Raw genomic sequence first — 14,988 nt, 5'->3', positions numbered from 1 at the left:
CAGTCTTTCCAGTTGCTGAGAGGTAAACTAAATGCATAGCTAGAGAGGGTAATTTTGTTGATGATTTAAGAAATGCATCCTAGCAATGTAGTGTATAGTAAGCTATAAAGCTGTTGTTGTCTTCATATAAATGTGTTTTTAAATCACATTTCCTAATATTAGTGGCCAAGGTGAACAGAAGATGATGCAGAGCAAGATTATTCTCATTTTCCATCTCTCAGCTCTCTAAATGTTCACATCTGCCTTGCATAACATAGTCATACAAAATCTTACAATGACTTTTCCCCCCAAAAAACCCCTAACAATCCAACCCTTAAATAAGCTGGTATTTGATCCTCAGAAAGAAAGTTTCTGTATTACACATGAAGGCTATGAGTAATAAAATTTAGAACCTGATTATTGAGGTAGAAAAATATTTTACCCAAATTTGTATCTTGTGTTAGCTTAGAGAGCAAACCTGTGGGCACAGACTGCCAAATCACCTCAAGTGACATCACTTTTATCTGAAACTTTAAAATCTGAATACAAGGTGGGAAAACACTTCCAGCAGCTAGGCTATTCCTCTCCCCACTCACCATCTGGATATTGTGAGTAAATTATTTTTATAAGCCAATGCTTCTGGAGTGTTTCTCTTGTGATATGCAGGATGAAAGTCTGGGGGAGGCATACGTGGTCCAGCTCCCCTGTCAAGTTGAATTCTTTCTTTCTTTCTCCTCTCAAGGTGTATTTGGCTCATCAGTCATTCTTCAGTCCCAAGGCTCAAATGCATTCTATTATTTGTTTGCTGATCCTGTCAGCTTAGCACACAGAGGAATATCTTATAGGGGAACAGTGGGCTGGGGCTGGGGAGGGACATTTCAGGAGTGAAATGTGTTAATGCAGGAGAGCAGATGTGAAGCCATCAAAGACTGGGGTAACCAAAGGACAGTTTGCAGTGGGAAGGGGAGGATGGGGAGGAGAAGTGGTAGAAAAGCTCCCAAGAGTGGTAAAAAATGTGTGTGACATGAGGTGACCCTCCTCCATACCCACATCCCAAAGCAAGTCACAAAACCGCAGAAAGAGAAGGTACAGACAGGGTTTGACAGTCTCTACAGAGTAGAGTTCACTGAGAAAGATACAGAAGCAAACTTTATCCCAGTTCACAGGGACTGGCACATATTTGGGTGATTGGAGCCTTTTTGTGCTCCCTCTGTGTATACCCAGACTGCATTGATACAGCATTTACACTGATTGCTAAGGAAATTTGCTGTTTCAGTCTGTAGAAAAGATGATCCCACATGCAATTCCAAAGAGAAGTTTAAGTCTTTTTGCTTTCCTAAATCCTGTTGGTGCTCTGGAAGATATTGCTTACATAAATATCACAGCTAATATTGGATTTTGTTGACAAAACTATTAACTTCACCGAAAATATGCTTAACATCTTCCCTTGTGCTCTCTGTTACAATGAGTTTTGTTTTAAAATAAGAAAAGTTTCTAAGGCTTAACCACATGTGATACTTGTTTTATTTGGAGATCAGATTTAATAAAATCCACTATTTGTTTCACTCAGTATTGCATGCACTTCCAGATTGTATTTTCTTCAGTAGCAAGACTCACAATAATGTACTTCTCCATTTTGCCTTCTAACATAGCCCACGTTGCTCAGGTCCCACTGATTGTTGCTTGTAGAGTGAAGTTTTAATACAAAGTAATTTGCTGAAGCATCTAACCAAAATTCAGAGGTGAATGCTTGTCCTTGTGTCTGCTCTGGAAGAAACTGAAGGAGTTGATCAAAATTTAGGCATATATGTTTTGGCTTAGAAGGAGCTTCCTTATGTGTGGTTTTAATTGTGGTTGGGGAGAGCTTGCAGTTGGTGCAGGGGTGAGGTGTGTCTGCTCTGTGGCAGTGCAGTTCTGGACACTGCTTTTGGGAATGTTTGCAGCCAGCAGAAAATGTGCAGAAAGAAAAGCCTGCAATGATTCTTCATTAAACAGAACAACTGCTTCAAAAGTGAGTCCACGAATGGACTTGCACTCGTACGATTTCAATCAGTTCATAAAGTCAATGTGTGCAAAACCCGTAACTGGCTATTTCAGTGTGCTGCTCTGAGGAATAAATTCATGGGAATTGTTTTGTCTTTCCCAGTTGTGTTTTTCTCTTTCTGGCAGAATTCTGCCTACAGCAGAAGTGCCATGAGCAGGCACAGTATGGGCTGTAAATCTGAACCACTTTGGGGGCGAGTGGAGGAAGAAGTTGAAAAAGGGACGCAATGTCCATTAGGCTGCAGTGAAACACTCGCTGGGTTCCTGCATTTGCTAAGTAATGTAGATTTGTTTTCTGAAGGTTTCCAATAAAACACAAAAATTCAATTTATCTTCAATTTTCCCAAAACACAGACTTTACAGATACCTCTGTTTTAGTGTCTGTGGCTTCAGCTATACCTGCAATTTTTCAATTTTTTTTTTCCTGTTCATACAAATTTGATTGCGGCTACACTGCAAAAGTTGGAGTTTGATGTTTTCTTTGTCCCCTGCTTAAAAAATCTGAAGCTTCTCTGATTCAGCTTGATTGAATATATTTAGACTCTGAACCCTCTACTGTTTTTTTCATTGTGATATTTGTCCTTTTCATATGTCAGTGAGTGTGTCATATGTGTTAATGTCACAGATTTTTAAGGAACTTGGGGGTGAAATGTTGTGTCTGCATAGTCCACGTGGGTAGTTTTGTTACCAAGAATATGAGTAGTCACGTCATGCTAATAACAAATAGACCATCTGCCTCCCACAATTCCTCCAGTACTTGATAGTTTAATAGATGATTTTGTCTTCATAGTAGATGTAAGAAGCAGTGCAGCATGGCCACGACAGTGGTTTTTTTTTTCTGCAGTGGCGATAACTTGAGTGTGTTCTGTATGTGAGTACCCAGTAAAAACCTGCTCACCTGATGAATCTCTGAATCCTGTTGTGTGTCCTCATGTCTGTCTCTGGCTTCCCTAACACACCTCATTCAGAGCAAACTCAGACTCATATGTGCTGAAAATGAGACAAAAAAAAAATGTACAGAAGTTTTCTGTTGTTATATAACAGTTCTGCTTTAATTTTTTTCCCCCCAAAGATTGAATTGACATTGCAGCTTTGGACCAGAGTACTTTCACTGTTCAGAAAAAGCCACACCAGCCTGGCCTTTGGGTAGAACCATCAGGGCACTACAACATCCATTTGTCCTGGCAGTGAGAAGTTCAGGTGATTGTGCACCAAATTGTGCTGAATAATAGGGGGCATTTTTCACTCTGGATTCCAATTCCTGGACATCTGCGTATTGCTGTTGTCTTGGGCTTTTTCTTGTGCTCTGTTCTCTTAAAACCAGGCTTTGAAATTTTTGTTAGATCATAAGAGAGGCTGAAAGTAAATATTACCCCCTGAAACCAGCACCTGCTGTTCTGGGGACACTTTGTGGGGTTTATTTTGTTTTCAGCTAGAGAAAGACCAGAAGTCTCAGGGGATTCTGCAGTGGGCAAGGAAATGTGGATAAATAGATGGCTTTGGGGGAAGTGAGGAACTCTTGGACATGCCAGTGACAACAGGGAATGTTGTATAGAAAATGTGCCAAAGGAAGAGGGAGAAGGAGCAGGTCAGGTCCCTTTCCTATCCCTTTAGTGGGAATCTCTGCACTGTGACACCCACATTTTGCCATGTACACCCAAATGTGCTCCTCAGGGATGTGTGGACTTTACTGAGACTGCTGGGAGGAGGTGAAGTGGGTAGATCAACCTTAGAAGGGACAGAAAGGACCTTTTTGTGTGGACTGAGGTGCACTGTGCAGATGGTTTCAAGAGATCTGCTGTACTGGGAGCAAACTTACTGGATTCTCATTGCAAATGGAGTGATGCTTTTGGAAACCAAATCTCTGATCAGCCCCAGATTTGGCATCAGTCGAGGCTTAGAACTGAGCAAGCAAATATTTGGAATTTTGCCTGCTTTGAAAAGTTTATCTTTCTAGTGTCCACACTGGTGTCCAGTGAAATCTGGTGTGGAGCAGATAGAACAATTCTGGATGTCTAGCAATTAAGCTTAGTTGTCTTTTTTGGGAACTTTCTGTGGGGTTTTTTTTTGGGGGGTGGGAGCAGGTGAATGCATTTTTAACAGTGGATTCTCAGCACTTTGAAAATCTGACCTGTTTTATAGAGTTGAGGGAGATGTATCTCCACCTACCTTTTTGGTAGATACTGGAGCGGAAAAATCAACTATTCAGTTTTTACCTAAAGGATGTAGTCTATCCAAAGAAACTGCCACAGTAGTGGGGGCAAAGGGAGAACCCTTTAAGGTGGGGGTTATTAAAGATGTGATGATAGAATCAGATTCAAAAGTCGGGTTGGGAAATTTTTTGTTAACCTTTCCAACCATTCCGTGGGAGTTTCATCTTTCTTTTGCCTCTCATTGAATGCTTTATTAATATTATGACCCCTTGGGACTGCCTCCCTAATTCCTTGAATTATAATAGTTCTCAAATCCTGCATATTTGCTCTGTGGGCTGGATTCTGATGATCCCAATGGGGATTCTGGAGGGGCCATTTTACATCTGCCAATGGTCCCTGAGCATGCTGGGCATCCCAAATACGCATGCCTTCCCTTCTAATCATGTTCCTCTCTTCTGCAGTAAATAGAATATTTAGGATAGATTGTAATTCCTCCCATGTGTATATATTAGGTCCTAAAAATTGATCAACTCTTTCTGCAACCCCCAAAGGATCTTCCAGTAAACGCCCCATCTCCTTTTTAAAGTCTCTGACATCCCCTGAACTAAGAGGGACAGATATAAACCCTATTCCAGGTTGGGGGCCACCCATGGGCATTTCTCTTAGTGGGAATAAATGTTCCCGTTTCCTTCTGGCTCTATTCCTGGTGACTGGCCCCACTTCTGACAGGTCTGGCATGTCTGAATCCTCCTCCTCAGAATTCTGAGGGGGAGGGGAAGGGGCTCGAGAGGGAGGGGAGGGGGCTCGAGGGGGAGGGGGAGGTGCTCGAGGGGGAGGGGGAGGTGCTCGAGGGGGAGGTGGTGGTGGCACAAATGGAGGAGGGGGCATTATCATAGTATCTTCCTTTCGGGATTTCTTTTTCTTTCTTTTCCTTTCCCCCGAATTTTCTGAATTTTCTGTTAATTCAAATAAATGAACATCGGGATTTTCTACCCAGATTTTTGCATAAGCACTCTCCTCTGGGTTAAAAGGGATCTTTGTTTTTACCCAGGAATTTAACTTTTGTTTAACCCACTCTTCAGATGATCCAAATATAGGCCAAAATATTTTCCTTGAAATTTCCTTTCCTCCCCATACTACTACACAATAGTGAATCATTTTTGCCTTATCTTTATTTTCTGTCCCCGGGAAATGTTCCCAATTATCTAGTATAAAGCCCAACGGACTATCCTTAGGTATTGGTGGGAGTTTAACAGGTACAGAGGGCTTGCTTCTCCCCAGTCCCATTCTCCCGGAGTGTTTTCAATCACACAATTCCTTTCGCTTCCCCCCGTTCGTGGCCCAGGTCCTCACGGGCCAATGGGAACCGCACTAATAGGGGGTCCGCTCTCGCCTGGGGAATCCGGCTACCGGTTCCCCTCTCAGACTCACACACACTCACCACACTCCGGGATCCCGACCCCGCCCAGACGGATCCCCGTTACACTACTCACGCGTCCCACGTCCCGCGTCTTCGTCCGGACTCTGTGCACAGAATTTTAAGGGGTCGACCGGTCTCCTTTTGCTTATTGCTTTAACTTTAGGTTCGTCGGTGCAATCGAGGGAGGACCCGGCCCCCCCCCGGGCCGCTAAACTTTAGCGGAGGCGCCTTCCCGGAAGTGCCGCGATCCGTCCTCCTAATTGCATCCGAGTCACGGCACCAAATTGTTATAAATTCACTCGAGAGAGTGTTTAAAGTTAATAAAGGGAAATTTTATTAATTATAGCAAGCAAGCAATAAGCAAAATACAGCGCTGGACAGCCGGAAAGCGATCCCGCTTTTCCACGGCCGTGCCTCCGTTTTTCGTGTGTCTCCTTTTAATCAGTCCGGCTCTCCGGGCTTCCCCGATGACGTGTCCTTCCTCGGGTCTTTCTACGCATGCTCCTTCATCGGTCTATGGGTCTGCTCGTTCGGTCTTTTCCTTATCTTCCTGTAACCTTTCTTCACTATTCCCTGTAAAGGCTTAGCTCAGTAATTTTTTGAATTCAAGGAATCTTAGCAAGGACATAATAAACGTCAGTAGCTATACAAGCATCAGATACTATACATACGTAAGTAACTATCGTAAGTAGGTACAGGGTAAGTAACAATCTTGATTTTACAGAACTTAATATTACAGAATATCATATCTACATGTTTAGTCGAACAAAAGGGTCTCTGTTTATCACATTCAGGACCATTCCTTCTTGAAGCAAAAGAGGGATGAAATGATGAGGGCCCCTTTGAGGTCAGCAGAGCTGAAGGAGTCGATGAACTTACTGGAGAGGTACAGAGTTGAAATCAAAATAAAGGACAGCAGAAGGATAATAATTGAATTTTATGGAGGCAGAGGATAATTGGATACTAATCCTTCATTTTCAGTGCAAATGGCATATTCAGAATGGCCTTTTGTTGGACTTGTGCTTCAAGAGGAGCGGGGACAGGCTGGAAAGGGGCCAGAAGTGGTGAGAGAGGGCAGCTGGAGAGTTCAGGAGCAGTATTTCTTAGGAAATGACTGAGGAAATTTGATTTCAAGGCAAGATCAGTTGAGGGAAGGCCATGAGAGCAATCCCTAAGTATGTTAAAAAAAACCTGCAGAGAGAAAAAGATTAGTCTGTTCTCAACAGGGGGAAAGGAGAAAATGCAGTGAGTCTAAATACAGCAGGGTGATTATTTAGGATGGACAAGAGGTTTATATCTTTGGAAAAGGGCAGGAAAAGAAATGCCTGGAGTGGCAGTGGGGTGACCTGAGCCTGCCTCAAACCAAATGATCTCCTGTGGCCTCTTCCCAAGCCTGTCTTTATAAGATTTTATGCTTGCTCCTTTGGAGGAGAGAGCTTTTCGTTTATCCACAAGCAGTTGGATTTGTGGTACAGTGTAAATAACTTCAGGACAGTGTTTTGGTTATCAGCACTGATTTCCTCAGCTGTATATTAGAACTGAAGGGTCACTTGGAAGCTGTCAGAGTTTTCAGATGAAAACAAATGCATCTGGAACACAGTTCAGCTGGTGAGATGGAGATTATCAGAACTAAGCCTTGTGATATGGCATTTGTGATAACACTTTTCTTACATAAGCATGTGGAGATGGTATTTTATCCTTCCTCCTGTTTTTTTTTTTCTTTCCTTTTAATCTGCAGTTTTCATTTTAACCAATACACTCTACCAGAATTTTAAATATTTTTGTAAAATATCCAAGCTGACATATCCGCTAGGAATCTTAGCAGTTCTATTAAAATTGCACTAGTAAATTAACATATAGGAAAATGAGGCTGGTAACAGGAAGGTTACGTGGCATCATCTTGTGGTTGTCTTAGGTTTTCCTGTATGTAAGGTTAACTTCATGAAATTAATGAAAGAAATTAAAGTTTTTCAAATTCTAAAAATGAAACATTTATTTGGGGATTTATCTAACTCAAAGTAATCCTCAGTCTTTAAATAATAGGTAGCATTTCTAAGCATTGCTAAGTTGTGGGTTTGGTTGGGGTTTTTTGTTTTTTGATTTTGGGTTAGCATGCCCTCTTTAATTCCTTCTTGTCCTTTGAGAACTGGGGTATTATTTAAAAGTTAAATAATACAGTTCCAATAAAGATGTCCAGTGCCATCAGAATGACACATTCAGTGTAATTACTTTAGAGTTCACAGTGCAATCTAATGATTGGCAATTGAAAGGAATAAAATACTGCCAGTTGAGCAGTATTGAGATTTTTTTTTTCTATTTTTTTTTTATCAGCAGATTTTCTGTATAAAAAGCAAGGTTTCAAGGGTCTTTTTTTTTTTTTTTTGATCAATAGGTTTTCTGTATAGAAAAAGAACCACTGCTATTCATATCCACACAGAAATGGTCTCTTGCTGGAAGTAAACCTAATTGTCTCCGACAGTAAAAGGAACCACTTGGACTTGATTATGCAGCTGGTCACATTTTACTGAGGCACTGACATATTCCCTGTGGTCTGGGAAGAAAAGAAGATGATATCGTTGTGAAGTTTTGCTGGGTCAGTGCTCTGCCAGTGAATGCAGGGTTATGTGCAAACATTTCAAGGTGAGGGATTGTCTTTTTCCCATCCTCCTTCTGCTGTGGCTCGACATCGCCCTCGGCGTTGTAACCTGCTGGAAAATGCAGGGCACAGCTGTTCGGAGCTGCTGCTTCTCTTGCATTAGGAGAAAACAGAGTAAAACCCTTGATTAAATAATTAGATCTATAATCTTTGAATAAAATTAATGTATTTCCTTTGCTGTGTTTGAAACAGAGGCTGATATCCATGTATATCCAAAATAAAGGTTTAGCATGCAGCTTATTTAAAATGTTTTAGGTGGGACTGTACAAAAGTGCAGTTTGTGATGTTATGCATGCACACAATCATCTGGACCATAGAAGAAAACCTGTCTCCTGTGACTGAAATTTAGGAACTATGAAAATTAATAAGAAAACTGTAGTTGTGGGCATGTTATTGATTGTGAAAGAAAATGGCATCATTTTGAGAGATCATCTTTCAAGCAAGAGTTCCTTTAATAATAATGAAAGAGGTTTCCTGTAGATCTCTTCATTGTGTACAAATTTTGAAATAACTTTTTTTTACCAACAGCTCATCTGTTGAAAGCCATTTATTGTAATAAATAGAATAAATGTATGAGGAGATCAGTCCAGTTTGTGGTAAGTATTTGAAGTTTTGTGTTAGGGAGAAACAAGGTCTCCTTGCTTTGCTAAAAGGAAAGTGTCATTCTTGTAACCAAAGGGAACAGTGGAACCTGGCAGTGAGTTCTTTAGAGCTAAAGTACAGAGTGTAAAAGTTATTTTCTTTCTCTTTCTGTAGAACTAGGTCTTAGGATCTTTGAAACAGTCCATTTGTGGACTGGAGCTGTCATTCCTCATGTGCTGTGGTTCATTTACTATTGTTAAAGTAGATAGTGATAACCATCTATAGTTTGTGGTTTTTTTATTTTTTTTTTAAACCTGTTTCCAGAATGAGGGAAGAGAAATGCTTAATGACATTCTCATATCATTCTCATGTAGTTGAGTAAGGTGTAGATTACAGAAAAGTGTGCATGAAAAAAAAAAAGATTAAGAAAGATTTAAAAAAAAAAAAGAAAATAAAAAAAAAGAAAGGAAAAAAATACTGTTTGATAGCTGAAGCCTCAGGTGTAAATAGTCAATCAGGTTTCTGTTTTTAGCTCTGTCTCTGCCTACCTGACCCCCTGCTTATCTCATATTGGCCTTCTAATGTTCTGAAGTGTTTGGAAGATTTGGATGCTGGCTAAATGTCACATAACTGATATCCAGATCTCTTAAAAGGCTTTGGAAAGCTCACCTGTGGCCAGTTCATGACTTTGCAATGTTTATTGTTGGGGAACAAAGAATTGCTTGTTTTCCAATAAACTGTGGAATCACAGAGTGAGAGAATCAGTCATTTTTCACTGCCTTCCACCCTCTGCCTTTAATGCAAGTTTGGTTTGCATCACGATGTTGGAAAGTGAGATTTGAACTATCCCCATGAGTTTTATTTAAGAAATATAAAAGGCATTTGACTGATGTGATGGGTAGGAACAATAAACTTGGTAGTCCTGTAGTGAAAAAAACATAAATGTACAAAACAGCTAAGCTTGGGAGGCAGCAGGGGCTGAGACCTGAGAGTGTTCTTCAATCCCATGGCAAAGAACTTCTCAGGAAAATGAGAAGTTTGCCCTGGAGCAGTTCTGCATCAATTGATGCTAGGACAGGAGAAGATACATTTGGTCAGGTACCCCTGTAGAAGTCTAGCACCCAGGTGAGCTTCAACACAGTGCAAAAATGCTATAAAGTTTTGTTTAAAAGTATCATTCTGTTTTCTCGTAGAATGACTTCCTAAAGAGAGAGTTTATGACACTTTTATTGGAAATACCTGAAAGCCACAGGAGACATAATATTTTTTTAAAAAAAAATAAAATTCCAAAGGGCTTTTTTGCTATAGAACTGCACAACCAAATTTAGAACCACCGTTCTGTTTTCTGACATTCTGTAATTTTTATGATTTCGTGAATTGAATTTATTCTGTGTCTGTGAGTAGTAAAAGCTGCCATAAATCATAGTCCCTTTTGTTAAAAGCATGAATTGTACTTCTTTATGTTAAAGCATGTTTAAATGTATATTGTAGGCCCCATGTAACATTCATGGTGCAGATGCAGCTCTGTAAATATTCCCTTAGGTAGCAAAAGCAGTATGTTGTTACCCAAGAATGAGCAGGGGTAATTGTTATTATTATTATTGCTAGAAATATGCCCAGAATATGCAGAGTGTATGAAGACTGATGGTAGATGTGACAGAGGACATTTCACAGATCAGCTTTCTGCAGCAGATTCTGGTGACCTTGCAATGTAACCTGAAGAACCTGAGGTGCTTCAGGATCCTTCGTGCAACTCTTCGCACCATGAACACGTTTCTCTCACCTCATGATATTATTTATCCTTTCTTGGACCTGAGTTTATTTATTTCTATGTTTTGGGAGCAGCAAATTTGTGACCATCAGACAGACTGTGGGAAATCCAACTGGGCAGGTTGGAGACCAGCCCAATGGAGAGCCCTAATTAACAGGAACATGTAATTAAAATTGAAGCAGATGTGGCTTGGGCAGGTGGTATTTCCTGAGTGTTTCCTGTGTGTGCACACTGTGTGTGATGGACACAAATAATTCCTCTTTCTCCAAGTGTGGGAAATGCTGGTGCATCTGTTGAGCAGTCGGTGCATCCTGTGCCACAGCTCGGCTCTTAATGGACTGAAACAAGCTCTGAAATCCTCAACATATGAAAACATCTTTAAAACTCAAAGTCTGAGGTTTAAAACAAAAAAAAAAAAAGACATTTACATGAGAGACTATAAATGTATTAACCCCACTTGATGCATTTCCTGCATTCTCTTGTGATTATCTGCTACCAGCTACTGTTGGGAGCATCATGTTAAGACAAGAAAACACTTGGATCTGATGCTGCTTTACAAAATATGAGAGGTCGTTGCAACTCACAGGATCTGAGAGCAGCCACTCAGCTGAAAAATCAATCTGTAAAAATTCCAAAATCACATTTGTTGTTAGCTCTTACCTACAATCACAGTAGTTGCTTTGTGAAGAATTTTGGTGAACTGGAAGAAAACAGTAGAAATTTACAGTCAAAATATGGGAATAAGGCATTTAAACATCTAACTCAGCAAAACTGGAATTTAGATGATTTTTTTTTAGTAGGCCAGGAAGTGTAGGCCAGTTCCCCATGCTCATGGCAATACAGGTGGTAAATCTGAAAAGGAAAAAAAACTAACCAAACCAACCACACTTAAAGTTTTATGTATTTGCTGGGAATTTTTGTCCCTGTAGTTTTTTTCAGATTGAATCTATAGAATCCTTCTGCAATTACATTTTTATTTTTTTTATGGGGTTTTATAGAAATTTAATAGGATTAACTGAGAAGTAATTGTGTCATACAGTTAAATTATTCCATCTCTTGGTTGTTGGAGTGACCTGTTGTAATTTTTCAGTATCTGTTGAGTGGTGTTCAGTGTCCCAGCTGGCTTATTTGCAATACCTTGTTCTCTCCTTTGGCAAATGTGTCAAAAAGTGCTGTTGTAGCAAATGACTTTCCATTAAGGCACGGCAGGTCTGTGTTCCCCATGGTTACCAAATTGAAAATGAAATTTGTATGTTTTGTGTGTGTGTGTGTGTTCATTTATCTTTTATAATCGCCTGGTAAAGATCAGCCTTTTGAAGCTTCAGGGGCTGCAGAACCCCTGGCTTTATTACAGGTGTATCTTCAACATACTTAAAATTGTTTTTCTAGGTTTAGGACTTGGAATCTTCAACAGCAGTAGTCTTTTGGTCACATCAAAGTGGGAAATCTCTACCTTCTTCAAGTGAAGTAGGGTGAACTTTCTAGGTTTTAAGTGCAACTTTACCTGTTTTTTAAGAGTTGAGGAACTGAGCATTTTGAGATGGAGGAGAAAGCTCAAGAAATTAGTTTATATCCTGTTCTGATGTACATTAGTTCAATCCTGATCTTTATTAGAAAACAAAGGTCAGGAAATTGTGGGAATCTCTGAGAGCATCCTAGAAAGGCTCAGGAGTGTGCAGCCTGGCATTGTTAGATTTGCTGGTGTTGATTCTGACTTGAGACCAAATCTTCAGTGTGTGGTGGCTCCACTTTACTGGATTATAGAGATTTACAACAGAGATGTGCCCATAAACTTTGTGGTTATTCCCATTGAATGAACCTGAAAAAAGCACCTGAATAAAGTATCATTTTAATGTGACCAAAGGGATTAAAAAATTTGGCTGAAGTTATGAGAGGCAGTGCTGTAAATGGAAATTGGCACTTGCAATGGTATTGGTTCCTTCTGAGTGTGCAGCTGCTCGGGGAACTGAGAAACATCCTCATCCTGAGGGGCTGCTCCTCTCCACTGCTGAATTCCCACTGCTGGGAGTTTCTGAGCCCTGCAAGTTCCTAGGAAGTAAATAATTTGAGCATTTGTAAAGAAGGACTGTGAAGTGCATGTGAAGTGTTGATTTTCTTCCAGGCTGAACTGCCAAACTTGACAATTTTCTGAATTTGGCTGGGTTTAGAAAATACTGGTTATGCATATTTTACTTGTTACACAATTAGTATGTGAAAAAATAATGAGTTAAATTAGCTCTGACTTGAAGTTCATGCAGTCAGCATCAAAGGCAAATGCAAGTCAGCTATTGTAATAAGTCTGGGAAAAAAGCTTTCTTGTGGCGTTCAGAAGATTTATCAAAGTAGTCTAATATGTGCTGATTTATTGTAAAATAATGTGTGCTCATAATTTGCAATTTGATTTCAACATGCTATAAAGAGGTTACGGAGTAAATAGTGAGTGGAATAATTTCTGTAATTTAATCAGGTGTGTTGTTTCAAAGTTTCAAAGACATGTTGATTTAGTTATGAAGGGGAAAGTAACTTCTATTAGTAAGGGAGCAACTTGTTTATTGTATCTTCCTCTTTTAATGCTTAATTCCTTTTATTGTGACTGAATACTTCTGATTGCAATGTGCCATAACCCTATTGGCCTGGGATAAGTTTCTTTAATTATTTATTCTATTAATGTTTCTATCACCTCAGGGAAATGCAAATATTTTATTAATGATTGTGTTAATCAAACAACTTTTTATATTTCTGCACTGCCCAAGTTTATGTCATTACATTAGCAGGCACAGGAGAGGAAATTGGAAACTTGTAATATACTGCAGATTGGATTAAGTCATCTGTGTGGTGTAGACTGCTTGAAGACTTATTTTTGATAACTCAAAAACATTAAATCTGCAAGAGAGTTATTGTTCCTGACAAGGTCCCTGAAGTTCCAACATAAAGCCAGTGTTGTTGTAAAGATTTTGAACTTTGGGTATGACCAGCCTCGCTGGAGCAATGCAGCCTGGGATACAACATATTGCTTTGAACAATTATATCTTGAATTTGATACTGAAAAATTTAAAAATTGAAAAATCATATTTTATAAAAAAAACCCCATTGTTATACAAAGATATATCTATTTTTTAAAAAAGCCTTTTGCATGTTGGAATGACCATTCCACCCATGCAATGTGATGATGGGCATTAGGCATTTGAATGGAGTACACAATTTCTGAGCCATTTCTAGGAATAATGGGTGTTACAACTCCACTTTCTCCCTTTTAAGCCCTTGATGTTGTCTAGGCAGTAAATGTTCATTTTTCAAATGTTTAGCCACAAGATGGGTGGAGAAGGGAGCCCTTGTGCTTGACTTCCATCCCAAGCTTTGCTGGCTGGGGCTGTCCCTGGGGGCATTGCAGACCCTTCTGGAAGTAGTGCCAGTACCTGTAGCCAGGAGATTTTGGATATTGCAGATACCATATACCTGGAAAGCACCTGGTGGGATTCTCAGATACCTGCTGCTTGCTTAAAAAGACTATACATTATTCAACCGTTAAATTTTTGATGTGTGCAAAACAGCCAGGGTGTTTCTTGCAGTTCTGTTGAGGACCTTAAAGCAGTTAAGTTTAGTGGCCTTTTTGTGAAGAGAAGGTTGTGCACAAGACTTTCAGGCAGTGTCAGTATCTCTGCTTGGAAATCAATACATCTGTGATCCTTCATCTTCTTTTCAGTACTGAGAGCTTTGTAGACACACCAAAAAACAAACCAAACCAAACCAAAAAAAACCTCAACTTCGCAAAATTCAGCAAATATTCCATAAGCTTTTTGTGCTGTACTTGGGCAGTGTTTTTCATTTGAGTAATAAATTTTATTTCTGTACTTCTTTGCTTACATGACTGCTTGCCTGTGTAAGTAGAGAAAGCCTGCAGTTGTTCCTTCAGCAAGCCCATCCTCTGAAGTTATCCTGGCAATAGTTTCAGCATCTGGAATCCTTTGGCATGTGCTGGGGAGGAGGGTGGTCCCTCAGTGCCTTCATCCTGTGGCCCCTGTGCCAGTCAGTGTGGAAAGTGATGCAAACCCAGTGATACGAGCCCAGACCAGCCTGAGTTCTCACTGAGCCACCAGTGGATAATGCCAAAATAATTCCCATGTTTGCCTTTTATGCTGGCCAAGCTGGTGGCTCAGGTAGGAAATGTGAAGAACTCGCTGACAGTGAGCACATCATCTGGGGGAACAGTTCCATTCTGCGTAGTAAATTTGCTTTCCTTGATGAATTCAAGCCAAACATGTAATTATAACAATGTAATTATAACTAATTTTCAGCGTCATGCCCTCCATGACATCCTTGAGATGTTACTTCAGATTGGCTTCTTCATGTTTTAAGATTGGTTAAATTTATGCTTTTTTAGAAA

General features: G+C 40.0%; 1 protein-coding gene across 6 annotated transcripts in view; it reads left to right on the top strand.

Moving 5' to 3' along the window:
• NAALADL2 (N-acetylated alpha-linked acidic dipeptidase like 2) overlaps positions 1–14,988 on the top strand; it is a 415,927-nt gene that overhangs the window by 218,669 nt on the left and 182,270 nt on the right. The gene's annotated exons all lie outside the window — the stretch shown is intronic.

The sequence above is a fragment of the Poecile atricapillus genome, chromosome 8 (assembly GCF_030490865.1).
Source record: "Poecile atricapillus isolate bPoeAtr1 chromosome 8, bPoeAtr1.hap1, whole genome shotgun sequence".
NCBI lineage: Eukaryota > Metazoa > Chordata > Aves > Passeriformes > Paridae > Poecile > Poecile atricapillus.
Note: the sequence above shows the minus strand (reverse complement) of the source record. Positions and strands in the feature narration are given on the sequence as shown.